General features: G+C 50.9%; 1 protein-coding gene across 3 annotated transcripts in view; it reads right to left on the bottom strand.

Annotated features, from left to right (window-relative positions):
- The window catches only part of Slc12a9 (solute carrier family 12, member 9), a gene marked incomplete at its 3' end in the record, with an annotated part of 18539 nt that extends 11774 nt beyond the window's left edge, over positions 1-6765 (bottom strand). Inside the window, 2 exon segments of one of the 3 annotated variants that reach the window (XM_013509455.1) lie at positions 1214-1315; positions 6466-6765. 3 annotated transcript variants of the gene reach the window in all.
- Between the last annotated feature and the right edge of the window lie 6352 nt (positions 6766-13117).

The raw sequence follows: 13117 nt of genomic DNA on the forward strand, positions 1-13117 counted from the left end.
GCCAGGCGTGGTGGCGCTCGCCTATAGTCCCAGCACTAGGGAGGCTGAGGCAGGAGGATCGTTACAAGTTCGAGACGACCAGCCTGGGCTACAAAGTGAGCTCAAGACCAGCCTGAACTGCATAGCAGGACCCTGTCTCAAAAAAAAAAAAAAAAAAAAAAAAAAAGATTGTGACACTTAAAACTTGGAGTATTATAATCATTCCTTACTTTTCATTTATTTATTGGGGTCTGGGGCTTGAACCCCAAGACCTAGACACTGGCTTATCCCTCCAGATCCTTTTTATTTTGAAATAGGGTCTCAAGATGGGCATGCTGGTGCTGGGGAGGCTGAGGCAGGATCGTTGCAAGTTCAAGGCCAGCCTGGGTTACAAAGTGAGTTCAAGCCCGGCCTGAACTGCATAGTGAGACCCTGTCTCAAAAAGACAAAAAAAGAAAAAAGAAGGATCTCACTAAATTGCCAGAGTAGACGCAAACTTGTGATCCTCCTGCCTGAGTCTCCCAGAGTACAAGGATTTCAGGTGTATGTCACCACTCCCAGCGACATTTCTAACTTCTACACAGGCCTTTATGGTCACACTGTCATTTGAGCCTCAGAAAATGAAGTTTTTCTTGCCACTGGTCCATGACTACAAAGTATGATATTCCTGTAGGAAAGGAAAGAGCTCACCCCACCCCAAATATGGGTCATCTGAGAGAGGGGTTCTGAGCAGCTAAGCTGTGGCATCTTCAGCAGTTATCTCTGCTGCCCATGCACCTGTCACAAATTTGATGAGGCATTAATGAGACTTCTGTGATTGAGTGAAGGGTCTCATCCTCCGTTCTACACAATTCTCCAGCTATTACACCCTAGACCTTGTCTTTAACAATATCTGCAGCCCCTTTTCTTTCAGTTTGCCTCTCGTAGTATGACTATTAAAGAAAAACCCAGCACTCAGGATGCTGAGGCAGGAGGATTGTTTGAGGCCAGGCAAGTTCGAGGCCAGCCTGGGCTATAAAGTGAGCTGAAGCCCAGCCTGAACTGCATAGCAAGACCTTGTCTCAAAAAGACCAATAAATAAATAAATAATAAAAAATAAGGGCTGGAGATATAGCTCAGTATGAGAGCCCGAGTTCAGTCTCCAGTACCATAGGGAGGAAAGAAAGATGGAAGGAAGGAAAGAAAATAAAAGTCAAGACAAGAAGAGAAAAAAGAAGAAACAATTTGTGTGTACCTGGTTTCATTGGTAAGGATGACTTCCTTCAGGGATACCGCTTCTGTCAAGACCATTGCAACAGGGGAAGGATCAGACTCAACCAGAAGGCAGCAAGGACACCTGGGTGTTTATAGCCAATGGATGAGCACAACAGGGGTCGGTGGATGGAAAATTACCAAAAGCAAAAAAAAAAAAAAAAAGAAAGAAAAGAAAATTACCCAAAGCATGGTCTTCTTGCTAAACCAACTTAATAAGATTCGTGCTGCAGACAGCGGGCCCAGGATGACCCAGTGTGCAAGGTGAGGGATTCTCTCCAGCCTGATCTAGACAGGCCTGGGAGGGGCGGGGGCACTGGGGCCTGGCTGAGAAGAGGGCTCAGGGGAGGCTAAAGTTTGGTCAAGGAAAAGGCCTGACCCCAAGAATCCTGTCTTACTGGACCCACCCAATCCATTGATCCATTGAGCCTACCCTCACATCCTCACTTCCCCCCTTACACAGTTTAAATTTCAGAATCAGTTTTGCCCAATCCCTAGCATATACCCTTATCCTTTCTCACTCTGTCGCACCTGTCTGGCAAAACACCGACCCTCAGGGGTTGAAGCTGCAGCTCAGTAGTAGAGCACCGGGCTAGCATGCTCACAGTGCCACAAAAAAGAAAGCAAGAACAAAAGCAGAGCCTTGACAAACTCAGTCAGCCTGCCCCAAACAGTTCAACGCAGCTGGAAAAAACAGCCCGCTGATTTTGGCAACCTGGTTGCATTTCAAATTCACGACCATTAACCTCCAATGGGCCCCTAATGCCGCCCAGCCTTCTGCCTTTTCTGTCGTTCATGCGCTCCCCATACCCACAGATTCCAACCCTTACCCCCTCTCCCATCCACCAGGGCCTCCCCCATTCCTTCCTTGGCCCACTTCCTCGCTTCTCATTCTGCTGAGAAAATAGAAGCCATCAGAAGAGGCTCTTGCAAGCTCCTCTCCACCCACCTGCCCTTGGCATCAGTGTCCTCTGCTCTGCCCTCCCTCCTGTCACCTGGTCAACCCGCCACTGAGGTCCAACTCTGTCTTTTTTTTTTTTTTTTTTTTTGGTACTGGGAATCAAACTCAGGACCTTGCGCTTGCCAGGCAGGCGCTTGTGCCGCTGAGCTATATCCCCATATCCCCGGCCCCCAACTCAATGTCTTAATCTTTCTTGCTTTTTTTGTTTGTTTGTTTGTTTTTGAGACAGGGTCTCCAGTGATTCTCCTGCCTCAGCCTCCCAAATGCTGAGATGACAGGCATACGCCCCCATGCCCTGCTTGCTTTTTTTCCCATTGGTTATCTCCATTGGTGACACAGATATGCTTTATTTCTCTTATAAAGAAAAAAAATTTTTCTTGATTCCATTCATCTTCTGCACCCCCCAGCTAACACTCCATTTCTTTATTCTTTACTCCTTTATGAATTGATGAATTGTCTAAACTCCTTATTCATTCATTCTTTCTTTCTCTCTTTCTCTGTACTGGAATTGAACCAAGGCTTTCACACTGAGCTATACTCCCAGCCCTTTTAAAATTTGAGGCAGGGGCTTGCTAAGTTGGTAAATTGCCCAAGCTGGGCTGCAGCTTGTAATCCTTCTGCCTCACCCTCCCAGAGTGCTGCGATTACAGGCATGTGCCACAGCCCACTGCGACGGGCTCCCAGAGTGAGTGAGTGATTGATTTTGAGACAGGGTCTCACCATGCAGTTCAGGCTAGTCTTGAACTATGTAGCCCAAACTGGCCTTGAACTTGCAGGGATCCTCCTGCCTCAGCCTCTTTTTTTTTTTTTTTTTTTTTTTTTTTGGTTTTTCTCCGGTACCAGGAACCGAACTCACGACCTTGCGCTTGCCAGGCAGGCGCTTTTGCCGCTGAGCTAAATCCCCAGCCCCTGCCTCAGCCTCTTGAGTGCTGGGATTATAGGTGTGTGCCACCATACCCAGCACCTGATTTCTTCTTAAATCCATACACTTAGACTTTTGCTCCTCAGCAAAAGGGAAACTGCCAACCGATTCACCAATGACTTCTGCCTGGCCAGTATAACATCTCTGTTCTTGTCCTCAGTTTACCAAACTGACGCACACCTTCTCATTTCCTTCTCTTCAAACACTTTCTTTTCCCACACTCAAGATTTCTTCCTGCTCAGTCTCTTCTGCTGCTTCTTCCTCGTCTCTCATCTTAACTTTGGGACACCCCTAGGTAGTGCTGGATAAACAGCCAAGAGGCCACTGTGGAATGGAAATTCCACTAGAAGTGTAGTCAGATTTCTTTGCACCACTTACACCCACTGCCTTGGTGACCTCACCCTGTGTCATAGCTTTAAATACCATCTGTTTAACAGTGCCCCAGGACATAGCTCTAGCCCAGATCTCCACTCTGAATTGCAGACTTTATGTCCAGCAACCTATAAGCATCCCTGTTTGGACATCAAGTGAGCAGCTCGGACCTACCCCTCTAGTGCTCTTCTCATCTTTCCAGTTGGTCAGGAGAAAAGTGAGGGGGTATACTTTAATACCTCCTCTCACACCCCACATCTAACCCACTGACAATTCTTTTATGTGGTGGTTAAGCTTCACTGCTGACCTGACTGGATTCTGAGATGCACAGGGGATTAGTACAGTACATTTCTGGGTGTCTGGGTGGGACCTCTAGGCATGAGCTTGGGGTCTGTGTCTGGTCCCTGGCCCCTTCCTCTCTCACTCTTTCCCTGCTCTGCTTCCTGGCTGCCGGAACTGAGCAGCTTTGCTCCACCAGGCCCTTCCTTCACGACGTTTCTACCTTGGAGCCAGCTCACCATGGACCGAATCCCCTGAAACCATCAGCCAAATAAACCTCTCCTCCCTTAAACTGTGGGTATCAGGTATTGTATCTCAGCAAAAAGAAAGCTCACTAATACATTTTGCCTCTACTTTCAAGACACAGCCAGTATCCAACAGCATCTGATGACCCTGACTCAAGCTACCAGTATCTCTTCCCTGCACCATGGCAATAGCCTCCTCTTTGACTCTGGCTTCTGTCCTTGACCCTACAGTCTCGCAACAGAGCAGCTAGTGATGCCCTCAAAGCAAGCATCAGCTCACGCTGCTTCTCTTTCCAAAACCCCCAAGTGCCTTTCTGTTTTCCTCAGAGTAGAAGTCAACCACCCTATCAGCAGAGTGTCTCTATTGACCAACTACAGTCCTGGTTCATGCCTGCCCATGGTACAAATATTAACAGTGTCTCCTTTTGCTCAGAAGTGTCCCAGAGCACTCTCTATCTTATATGGTGGCCCTATTATATGGTGCACCCCACCCTCAATCTGACTCTTCCACTCTTTTTTGGTTTTTTTTTTTTTTTTGGTTTTTCTCCGGTATGGGGAACCGAACTCACGACCTTGCGCTTGCCAGGCAGGCGCTTTTGCCGCTGAGCTAAATCCCCAGCCCCTCTGACTCTTCCACTCTTGTACATGCCCCACAGTGGCCTCTGGGATGTGCTTTGAACAACCCCCAAAAAACTCTGTGAGCAGGGTGTGGTAGCAATCATTCTTAGGAGGCTGAGACAGAAGTATCACAAGTTCCAGCCCAGCCTAGGCAATTTAAGAATTTAGGAACACCTTGTCTCAGAATAAAAATTAAATAGGGCTGGGAATGTAGCTCTGTGCAAAGGCCCTGGGTTCAATCCCCAGAACAATCAAAAAATAAAAGTTAGAATTTAAAAAGACCTGAGTATGTGGTGTAGTATGAATAGTATGAAGTGTTCAATCCTCAGTGCAGAGGGAAAAAACCCACTCTGTGGCTCAGACATAACGAGCTTCCTTGAGGTCTTCTGGAGTTAGTCATTCTGTTCTTAGTGAAATCTTCCCAGCCAAATCCCTCTTTAAATTGAACCACACACTCCTCGCCAGTCCATTTTTTTGTTTGTTTGTTTTTCTCCATAGCATTTAATAGATATCATTTATTTCACGTCTCTATTTTTTTTTTTTTTTTTTTTTTTTTTTTTTTTTTTTTTTTTTTTTTTTTTTTTTTTTTTTTTTTTTTTTTTTGTCTTTTTGAGACAGGGTCTTGATACGCAGCTCAGGCTGGCCTTGAGCTCACTTTGTAGCCCAGGCTGGTCTCGAACTCGCAACCATCCTCCTGCCTCAGCCTCCCGAGTGCTGGGATTACAGGTATGCGCCACCACGCCCGGCTCACTTTTCTAATTTTTATTGGTCCATATTTTCAGTACATAAAGACAACATTCGAAGTGGAGGAGTCGGCACATGTACATAACACACCTTAATTCTTTTAAAACTCCCCTTCCCTCCCTATTTATTGATCTTGCTCATTGACTGCCTATTCCCAACAGAACGCTGAACTCTACGAAACAGCAGCTCAGGTCCAAAGCCTAGAACAATCTCTGGCTCTTCGCACTATTTCAGTTTGCCTGTGGCTCAATCCTCCCACATCTGCCCAAAAGCAAAGCAGTCGACCGCCTCGGGTTTGCCAATCACGAGATCGTGGCGGCCCCGCCCCGCTTCCTAGGAAGGGAAGATGGCGGCGTCCAAAAGGGCTTCAATGAGAGGGCAACGAACGAGAGGACGCTGGCTCGCCAGAGCGTCCGCGCCGCTGCCTTTTTTCTACAGTTGTGTTCTGGGAAGGCGCGAATTCCGGGGCTACGTGCTGGTCGTCCCCGTCATTGTTTGGGGGGAGGGGATCCTAAACCTTAGCGTGCTTGATCGGACCTGCTTGCCGCCTCCCTACGACTTGAGATCTGAAGTTGTAGGATTCAGTATGGGTTTTTTTTCCTCCCCTTTGTGTCAGCCCGCATTAGGTATCCTCATATCGGCCCAGGCTCCGGTTCTAGGGATCACTGAACACACACAGAACCAGCCCACCCCTCCAGCCACCAGAATGTCTCATCGGCCCAGGGGCTCTGAATTAGGTCTCAAATAATTTCCTGGCGATTCCCCCGACTCCCGCCGCCGTGAGCTCCCCAGTATTAAGTCTGGTGAATCTGCTCCCCCCGCCCAGGTCCCTGGGGCAGATGAGCCCTTGGCCACCGCCTGTACGATTTCCTGCAGACCCAGCAAACAAAAGGCTGAGGCTGAGCGGGTCGCCCTTCCTGCAGAAACAGCCGATGGAGCAAAACGCGCCAGGAGGGAAAGGAGGGGAGGGATGAAATTCCAAGGTTCCTCCAGGACAGAGGGAAGCCAGACGCCCGGATCCTGGGGAGGGAAGGCATCCAGGGAACTGGATATGAAGGGCCCGGGCGGAACACCTGGATTTGCTGGGAACTCACCAGATCCCTGCTGCCCTGCGCAGTGATGTCAAGCTTAGGGAATGGAGGGGGTGGGGGACACTGTGGTTCAGGTGAGCTCTCTGGCCCCCAGGCGAGAAAAGTGGGGGCTGGGAGAAGCCTGGAGCTCTGCGTCATCTCCTCTAGGGGCCCCGCCGACCTCCTCCTGGAGCAACCTGCAACCCTTTGAGCTGGCCCCACCCAGGGATGTCTTCCGGCTCCTCCCCAGGCGCAGAGCCATCCCCGCCAAACCACTCAGCAGCCCCGGGGCTTCTGGTCCCTCCTGTGCCCTGGTAACCTGGCCCCGGCCGCGCCACACACAGCTCCCCTTAGGGTCCTTCCTAGAGCCGGTCTCCTGCCTGCCCCCACTCCCATTCCTGTCAGGGACACAATGGCAAGGGAAGGGCCACCTCCAGTGGGTGGGGGGATGCTGGCATTGGGGGGGCTTGGCCTCATATCCTGCCAGGGGAAGAGAGGAAACAAAAGACTTCCCCCTGCTGGGACAATGAGCCTCGCACTACCTCTACGCCCGCCACCTTTCCACACCGCCCCCAGCCCCAGCCTCCCTCCTCCACCTCCCCGTCCTCTGGTATCTCTGTGGCTCAGCTCTGCCCTTCCCCTTTTCCATTCCCACGGACTCCCCAGATGCTCGCTCCCATTCCTGGCTCCTTCTCAACCCCGGCTATTCCAACAACAGTCAGGGTCCCTTCCTGTCTCCCAGCGCCAATATTGGGGGAGTCCGTGGAAAGTCTGGGGTAAATCGCAGACCTCTGATGGCCAGTGGAAAGTATTGGCTCAGCAAGAGAGCAGCTCGAAGGTAGGGAGCGGGGCATGTTCCTGGCCTGGGCCCTGGAAGCAAGAGAGGATCTTGGAGGTGGGACCAGGAGCCCTATCACATAGCAGAGGGTCAGGCTGGCTTGAGCACTTTTGAGAGGTTACTTTTTTTGGTGCTAAGGATCAGGATCGAATCCAAGGCCTCCACACTGAGCTACCATCTCTATCCCTTTTTATTTAGAGGCAAGGTTTTACAAAGTCACTAAATTGCCTAAGTTGGCCTCAAACTTGAGATCCTCCTGCCTCAGCCTCCCAGAGCACTGGGATTGCACTGTGTGCTACCACACCCAGTTGACAAATCATTTCTTCTTTTTCTTGGATATCAGGAATTGAACTCAGGACCTTGCACTTGCCTGGCAGGTGCTTGTGCAACTAAGCTATATCCCCAACCCAACAAGTCATTTCTGAACCTGTCTCTTTTTCCATGATTTTGTTTGTTTTGTTTTTCTTCCGGTACCAGGAGTCGAACTCACGACCTTGCACTTGCCAGACAGGTGCTTTGCCACTGAGCTAAATCCCCAGCCCCTCTTTTTCCGTGATTTAAATGAGGGTTTTTGTGGTTGTTGTTTTTGTCTTTTTGAGACAGGGTCTCGCTATGCAGTGCAGGCTGGCCTTGAGCTCACTTTGTAACCCAGGCTGGCCTCGAACTCACAACTATCCTCCTGCCTCAGCCTCCCGAGTGCTGGGATTACAGGCATGTGCCACCATGCCCGGCATGACTTAAATGTTAACAGCTGCTTAAAGAAACAGTTTGTGAAGCTTTCCCCAGTGGCCCCAATCTCTGCATTCTCTGTCATGCCCCCTACCCCACTCTTTATGAGCCTATCACTTCCAAACCTGGGTCTCCATCCAAAAGGCTGTCTTTGAGCTCCAGACCTGGGGAGCCCAGATCTTCTTGGCTTCCAGGTCTGCTAAAACTTCCAGGTCCTAAAACTCCACGTGCCCACAATGGCCACCATGTCCCCAGTTCTCACCTTGATGCCCAAGTCTGAATTTAGGTCATCCGTGATTTCAGTCTCCCTCACCGACAGCCAGGCCCCAAGCTCTGCCCACCCTAGCCCCATGCTGCTGTTGGAATACACTGATTTTTCTGTCTCAACAGCTTTCAGTCTGTTCTCTGAGATCATTCTATGCAAACCAGACTGTGTCACTTCTCAGCCTGAAGCCCCTAAGCAGGTGGCTATGGAGGGGTTCAGGATAAGCCCTGGGAAGGTCTGCAGCAGCCAGTGCTGGCCCTCTTGCAGCTCAACAATTGTCACTGTCCTGGCACCGGCTGCCCTGGCATTGTGAACTCTGGCAGCTGTCGCAACGGGACGCCCTCCCTACCTGTGGGTCTCATATAGCATTTTGCTGTTCCTTCTGTCTTTGAATGCCTTTCCCAGCATCTCCTGAGGGACTCATTCCACAGTACCTCCTGGAAGTCACAGGCTAGATTCACTGTGTCCCTCTGTGAGCCCCATATATGTTCAGCACCTAACTGCTGGGTATTGCTGCAGTCTCCCGGATGTTCTACCTGTGGGTTGTCTAGTCAGAGGAGGCAGAGGATGACTTCATGTTTGCCATCTTGGCCATAGTAATTGTTCAATACCTAGCTACTGAAAAAATATGAAATGCTGAATAAGCCAGGTAGTGCCGCATGCCCATAATCTTAGTATTCTGGGAGGCTGATGCAGAAAGATTTCAAATTATATTCTAGCCTGGATGGTGTAGCAAGAGCCTGTCTCAAACAATTTTTTTTTGGTACCGGGAGTGAAACTCAGGACCTTTCGCTTGCCAGGCAGGTGCTTGTGCGACAAGCACCCCTGAGCTATATCTCCAGCCCATTCAAACTTAAAAAAACAAAAGACTGAGGGTGTAGTTGAGTGTGTGAAGGCCCTGGGTTCAATTCCCAGCACCTGCAGAATAAAAAAGCACAGCTGTGTAAATGGAAGCATGGTCAATAAGAGGCCAGGGATGTAGCTCAGCGGCACAGCCCCAGGTCCTGAGTTCGATTCCCAGTACAAAAAAAAAAAAAGAATGGTCAATAAAAGAACAAATAGGAACAAATACTCATCACTGAGCACTTTCCGTGGGCCAGACCTGCTCTTGATTGACAGTGGCAAACACAGCACATTCCTGAGTCAGCCACATGCAGGCAAATGCACAAACAGGGCTGCAGGGGTAGCCTAATAGAGGAGTGCTTGCTAGTGTGTGCAAGGGCCTGGGTTCCATCCCCAGCACAGCAAAGAGAGAGTAAAGATAGGGAGGTGTGGGGAGAGAGAAATTCCTCAAGGTTTACAACTCATTTTTGCGAATGCCAACACCTCTGTCAAAGTCCCTTTGTCTAAGAGCTGTAAGATACTGGCCTGTGACCCATCTGGAGAACTGTTTAAATTGACGGCATTCATTAACCAGGGCTGTGAAAGAAGTCAGGCAGGTGAGGGGGCACTGAAATTTAAACTTCATGAGCTTTGAGGTAAACTTGAACTTTGGACCCAGTGGCAGAGTTAGGCAGGGCGGGAATCAGGAGGCTAGAATGAGAAGTGAGCCTTCCAATAGTTCCTGGTGAAAAGGGATGACTTGTTGTGAGGTAAAATGACTATCCCGATGGTTGTGGATAACAAAAGAGAACCCTACAGCCTGGTGGGCTGGCATGGTGGTTCACCACTACAATCCCAGCACTCTGGAAGGCTGAGGCAGGAGGATCCCAAGTTAGAGCCGAGCCTGGGCAAGTTAGTAATTTAGTGAGACCTTGTCTCAAATAAAAAATAAAAAAAGGTCTGGGATGACGTTCAGTGCGAAAGACTTGGGTTCAATCCCCAGTACCACAAAAATAAAAAAATAGATAGGAACCCTAGTGCTATTTAGGGTCGCTCCCTATAACTATTGGTGTGACACTGTGTGGAAACAGCCTATGGCTTGGGCAGGAAACAAGGTGACAGTCTTAACATTTGGGATGTGGGGACAGCAAAGTGTGCTAAGTGCCCTAAAATCAAGGAAGGGAGGCCCTGAGATTTGTTCGGGCCTCTGCAACAAGTACTGATTCAGGCAGTGACAGGAATGCCCACCTATCTGTGCCACGAAATTCAGAGGACACCAAAGCTTGCCTGGAAAGGGGTCAGAGTCTGTAGGTGGAAGAAACAATTTCATACCCACCAAGTAACCTGAGTGTAACTTTTCAGCATTAAAGTCTCAGATGTCATCTCCATGGAAAGGGGACATCATGGGACTTTCAGCAGATAATCCACCAGATTTTTTTTTGTGCATGTCTTTGAGACAGGGTCTTGCTACACATTTCAGGCTGACCTTGAGCTCACTTTATAGCTCAGGCTGGCCTCAAACTCGCAATGATCCTCCTGCCTCAGCCTCCCAAGTGCTGGGATTACAGGCATGTGCCACCACGTCTGGCAAGCCACCAAATTATATATATATTTTTTTGTTTGTTTGTTTTTTCTTCCGGTACCAGGAATCAAACTCACAACCTTGCACTTGCTAGGCAGGCGCTGTGCCGCTGAGCTAAATCCCTAGCCCCCCACCAGATTATAAAGTATATGTATTTTCACCAGATTTTTTTTTTGAGGCCAAGAGCTGTGTTTTACTTAAGGGAGGGGAGACTGATGATTGAACCCAAGACATTTGCTCTATGCTACGTCCTTAGCCCATTTGTTATTTTGAGACAGGGTCTCAAATAGGCTGGGCTTAAATTTGCAATCTTCCTGCTTCAGCCTCCCACAGTGCTGGGATTACAACTATGTGCCACCAGGCCTGGTTTATTTCACAGCACTGGACATCTAGTAGTTGCTCAATAAAATTTGTTTATTCATTCTTTTATAGATCTATGCCAGACATTAAGAGCTGGAGTATAGGCTGAGTAAGGGGGCTAATGACCACAGAAAGGTAAGTCTTTTCTTTTCTTTTCTTTTCTTTTCTTTTCTTTTCTTTTCTTTTCTTGGTCTTTTGAGACAGGGTCTTGCTATGTAATTCAGGCTGGCTTTAAACTCACTATGTAGCCTCGGCTGGCCTTGAGCTCTGCAGTGATCCTCCTGCCTCAGCCTCTCAAGTGCTGGGATTACAGGTATGTGCCACCATGCCTGCCTACCTGGCCAGTCTCTGAATGTTTTCTCACCTGCGGCCTCTCTTCCCTCTAGTTTGGGGGTGGAGGGGATTGGTCTCCAGGGTCAAATACGCAGAGTTCCAATATGACGTAAGGCACTTCACCTCTTTAGCCTTCTGCCACACCAGCCCCTCACTCCACCCTGCCTGGCTTCCCTTTGCACTGCAGTTCCTTGCCAATCAGGCATGTGACTCCTCTCTGCAGAGTGATACACTGTGTCTCCCCCCAGTGAGGCCATTCAAGCCAACAGGGCCTGAGGTGGGTGGAGGGCAGAGCCCAGGGGGAGACGGAAAAGCTGGAAGATGCCGGTGTAGAGCAAGAGGGGGTGCGCGTGGGTAAAGTGGAGGGAGAAGCTGAATGGGGGGGCTGCCGGCCTGCGTGGGGAGGGAGGAGGGGATTCCCGGCCTAGGCTGGTCTGCTCGGCTCCAGCCAAGCAGGCTGTTTCCTGCCCTTGGTGACCCCGCACCCCGGAGCAGGACCCAGGCAGGGCAACGAGGAAGGGCAGGGGTGTGCACAGCACCGCTTGTGTCAGGAAGATAAGTACGCGGGGACAAGAGGTCACTGCGGGCCCAGTATCCTGTCTGGGGAGGGGGGCAGTTAGGGAGTTGGGCAGCCCCCCAAGTGTCCCAGACTCCTCCTCTCCTGTCTCTGGGCGCCTCAGCGCCTCCAGACATTGTTCTCCGTAATTATCTTATGAGCCTAAGCCCTTCCTTCTAACCCTTCGGCCGCTCCAGCTGCAGTACCCCTTCGCCTCCACGCCGTGATCCCTGTCTTGGCGCCCCAAAGTAGAAGGGGGTGGCGGGTTTCCTGGAAGCTCCTCTCTAACTGATGGACGGGGCAGATGGCAAGGAGAGGGAAGGCACCTCTCAGCCATCCCGAGGTCCCCCAGGGTCCAGACAGGAAACAGTCTCAGGAAAGACCGCGGCAGCAGCCCCCAGGCCCCCGGGTCAGGGCTGAGGGCGGCGGGGGAGCCCCTCCCAAACGCGAGAGTGAGAGTGAGAATGGGGATTTGGAAATCTCCCCCGACCCCTCGCCCTCTCGGACACGCCTCCCTTTTATTTACCCTTGCTTCCTCGTTTTGTGTCCCTCTTCATTGGAACCCAGCGCCCCCTCCTTTCTGCACACTTCTCCGCGCAAGGCTGCGCGCACAGTGGGTCTTCAATGCTTAGCGCGCAGAGTGACTATGTGATCGTTCGCTGTAGGGTTACTCAAGTAGCTGGGACTGCTGCCGAGGGACCGCGGGGCGGCCCTCCACCCTCAAAAGCGTCTACCCATTTCTTTTTCCCCTTTCCCCTCCAAAAGCAGTCCCAGGAGCCAGCTAGTGGGTAGCGAGTGCATCCAGGAGCGGAATCTCTTGTGCGCAGCGAGGTCCGCGCGGGCTTTGTGCGTGTAGCGCGCATTTTTGCGCAGGTCCACACGGCCCCGCGCGGCTTTGCTGGATGTGTTTCTCTGTTCGCCGGTGCCTGCTGGGTTCGGGCCTGTCCTCGGGGTCCCTCGGCCCCGGCTCCAACACGCGCGGCCCGGGGTAGGGCGCACGGCCACCGTGCACGCCTGGGCGGGACCTGGGCACCACGCCCGCCTCCCCTCCCCCTTCTCCAAACTTTCTCCTAACTTCCAGAGCTACTCTGGCCCGCGCCCCGCTCCGTTTCCCTCATGAATTATTCAGCAGCGCGCACACCAATCAGCGCGCCCGGCCCCCTCGCCGAGCCCCCGCTGGGGAGGCTGCCC

This window comes from Chinchilla lanigera, unplaced genomic scaffold (assembly GCF_000276665.1).
Source record: "Chinchilla lanigera isolate Chin_1 unplaced genomic scaffold, ChiLan1.0 scaffold00172, whole genome shotgun sequence".
In the NCBI taxonomy this organism is placed as follows: domain Eukaryota; kingdom Metazoa; phylum Chordata; class Mammalia; order Rodentia; family Chinchillidae; genus Chinchilla; species Chinchilla lanigera.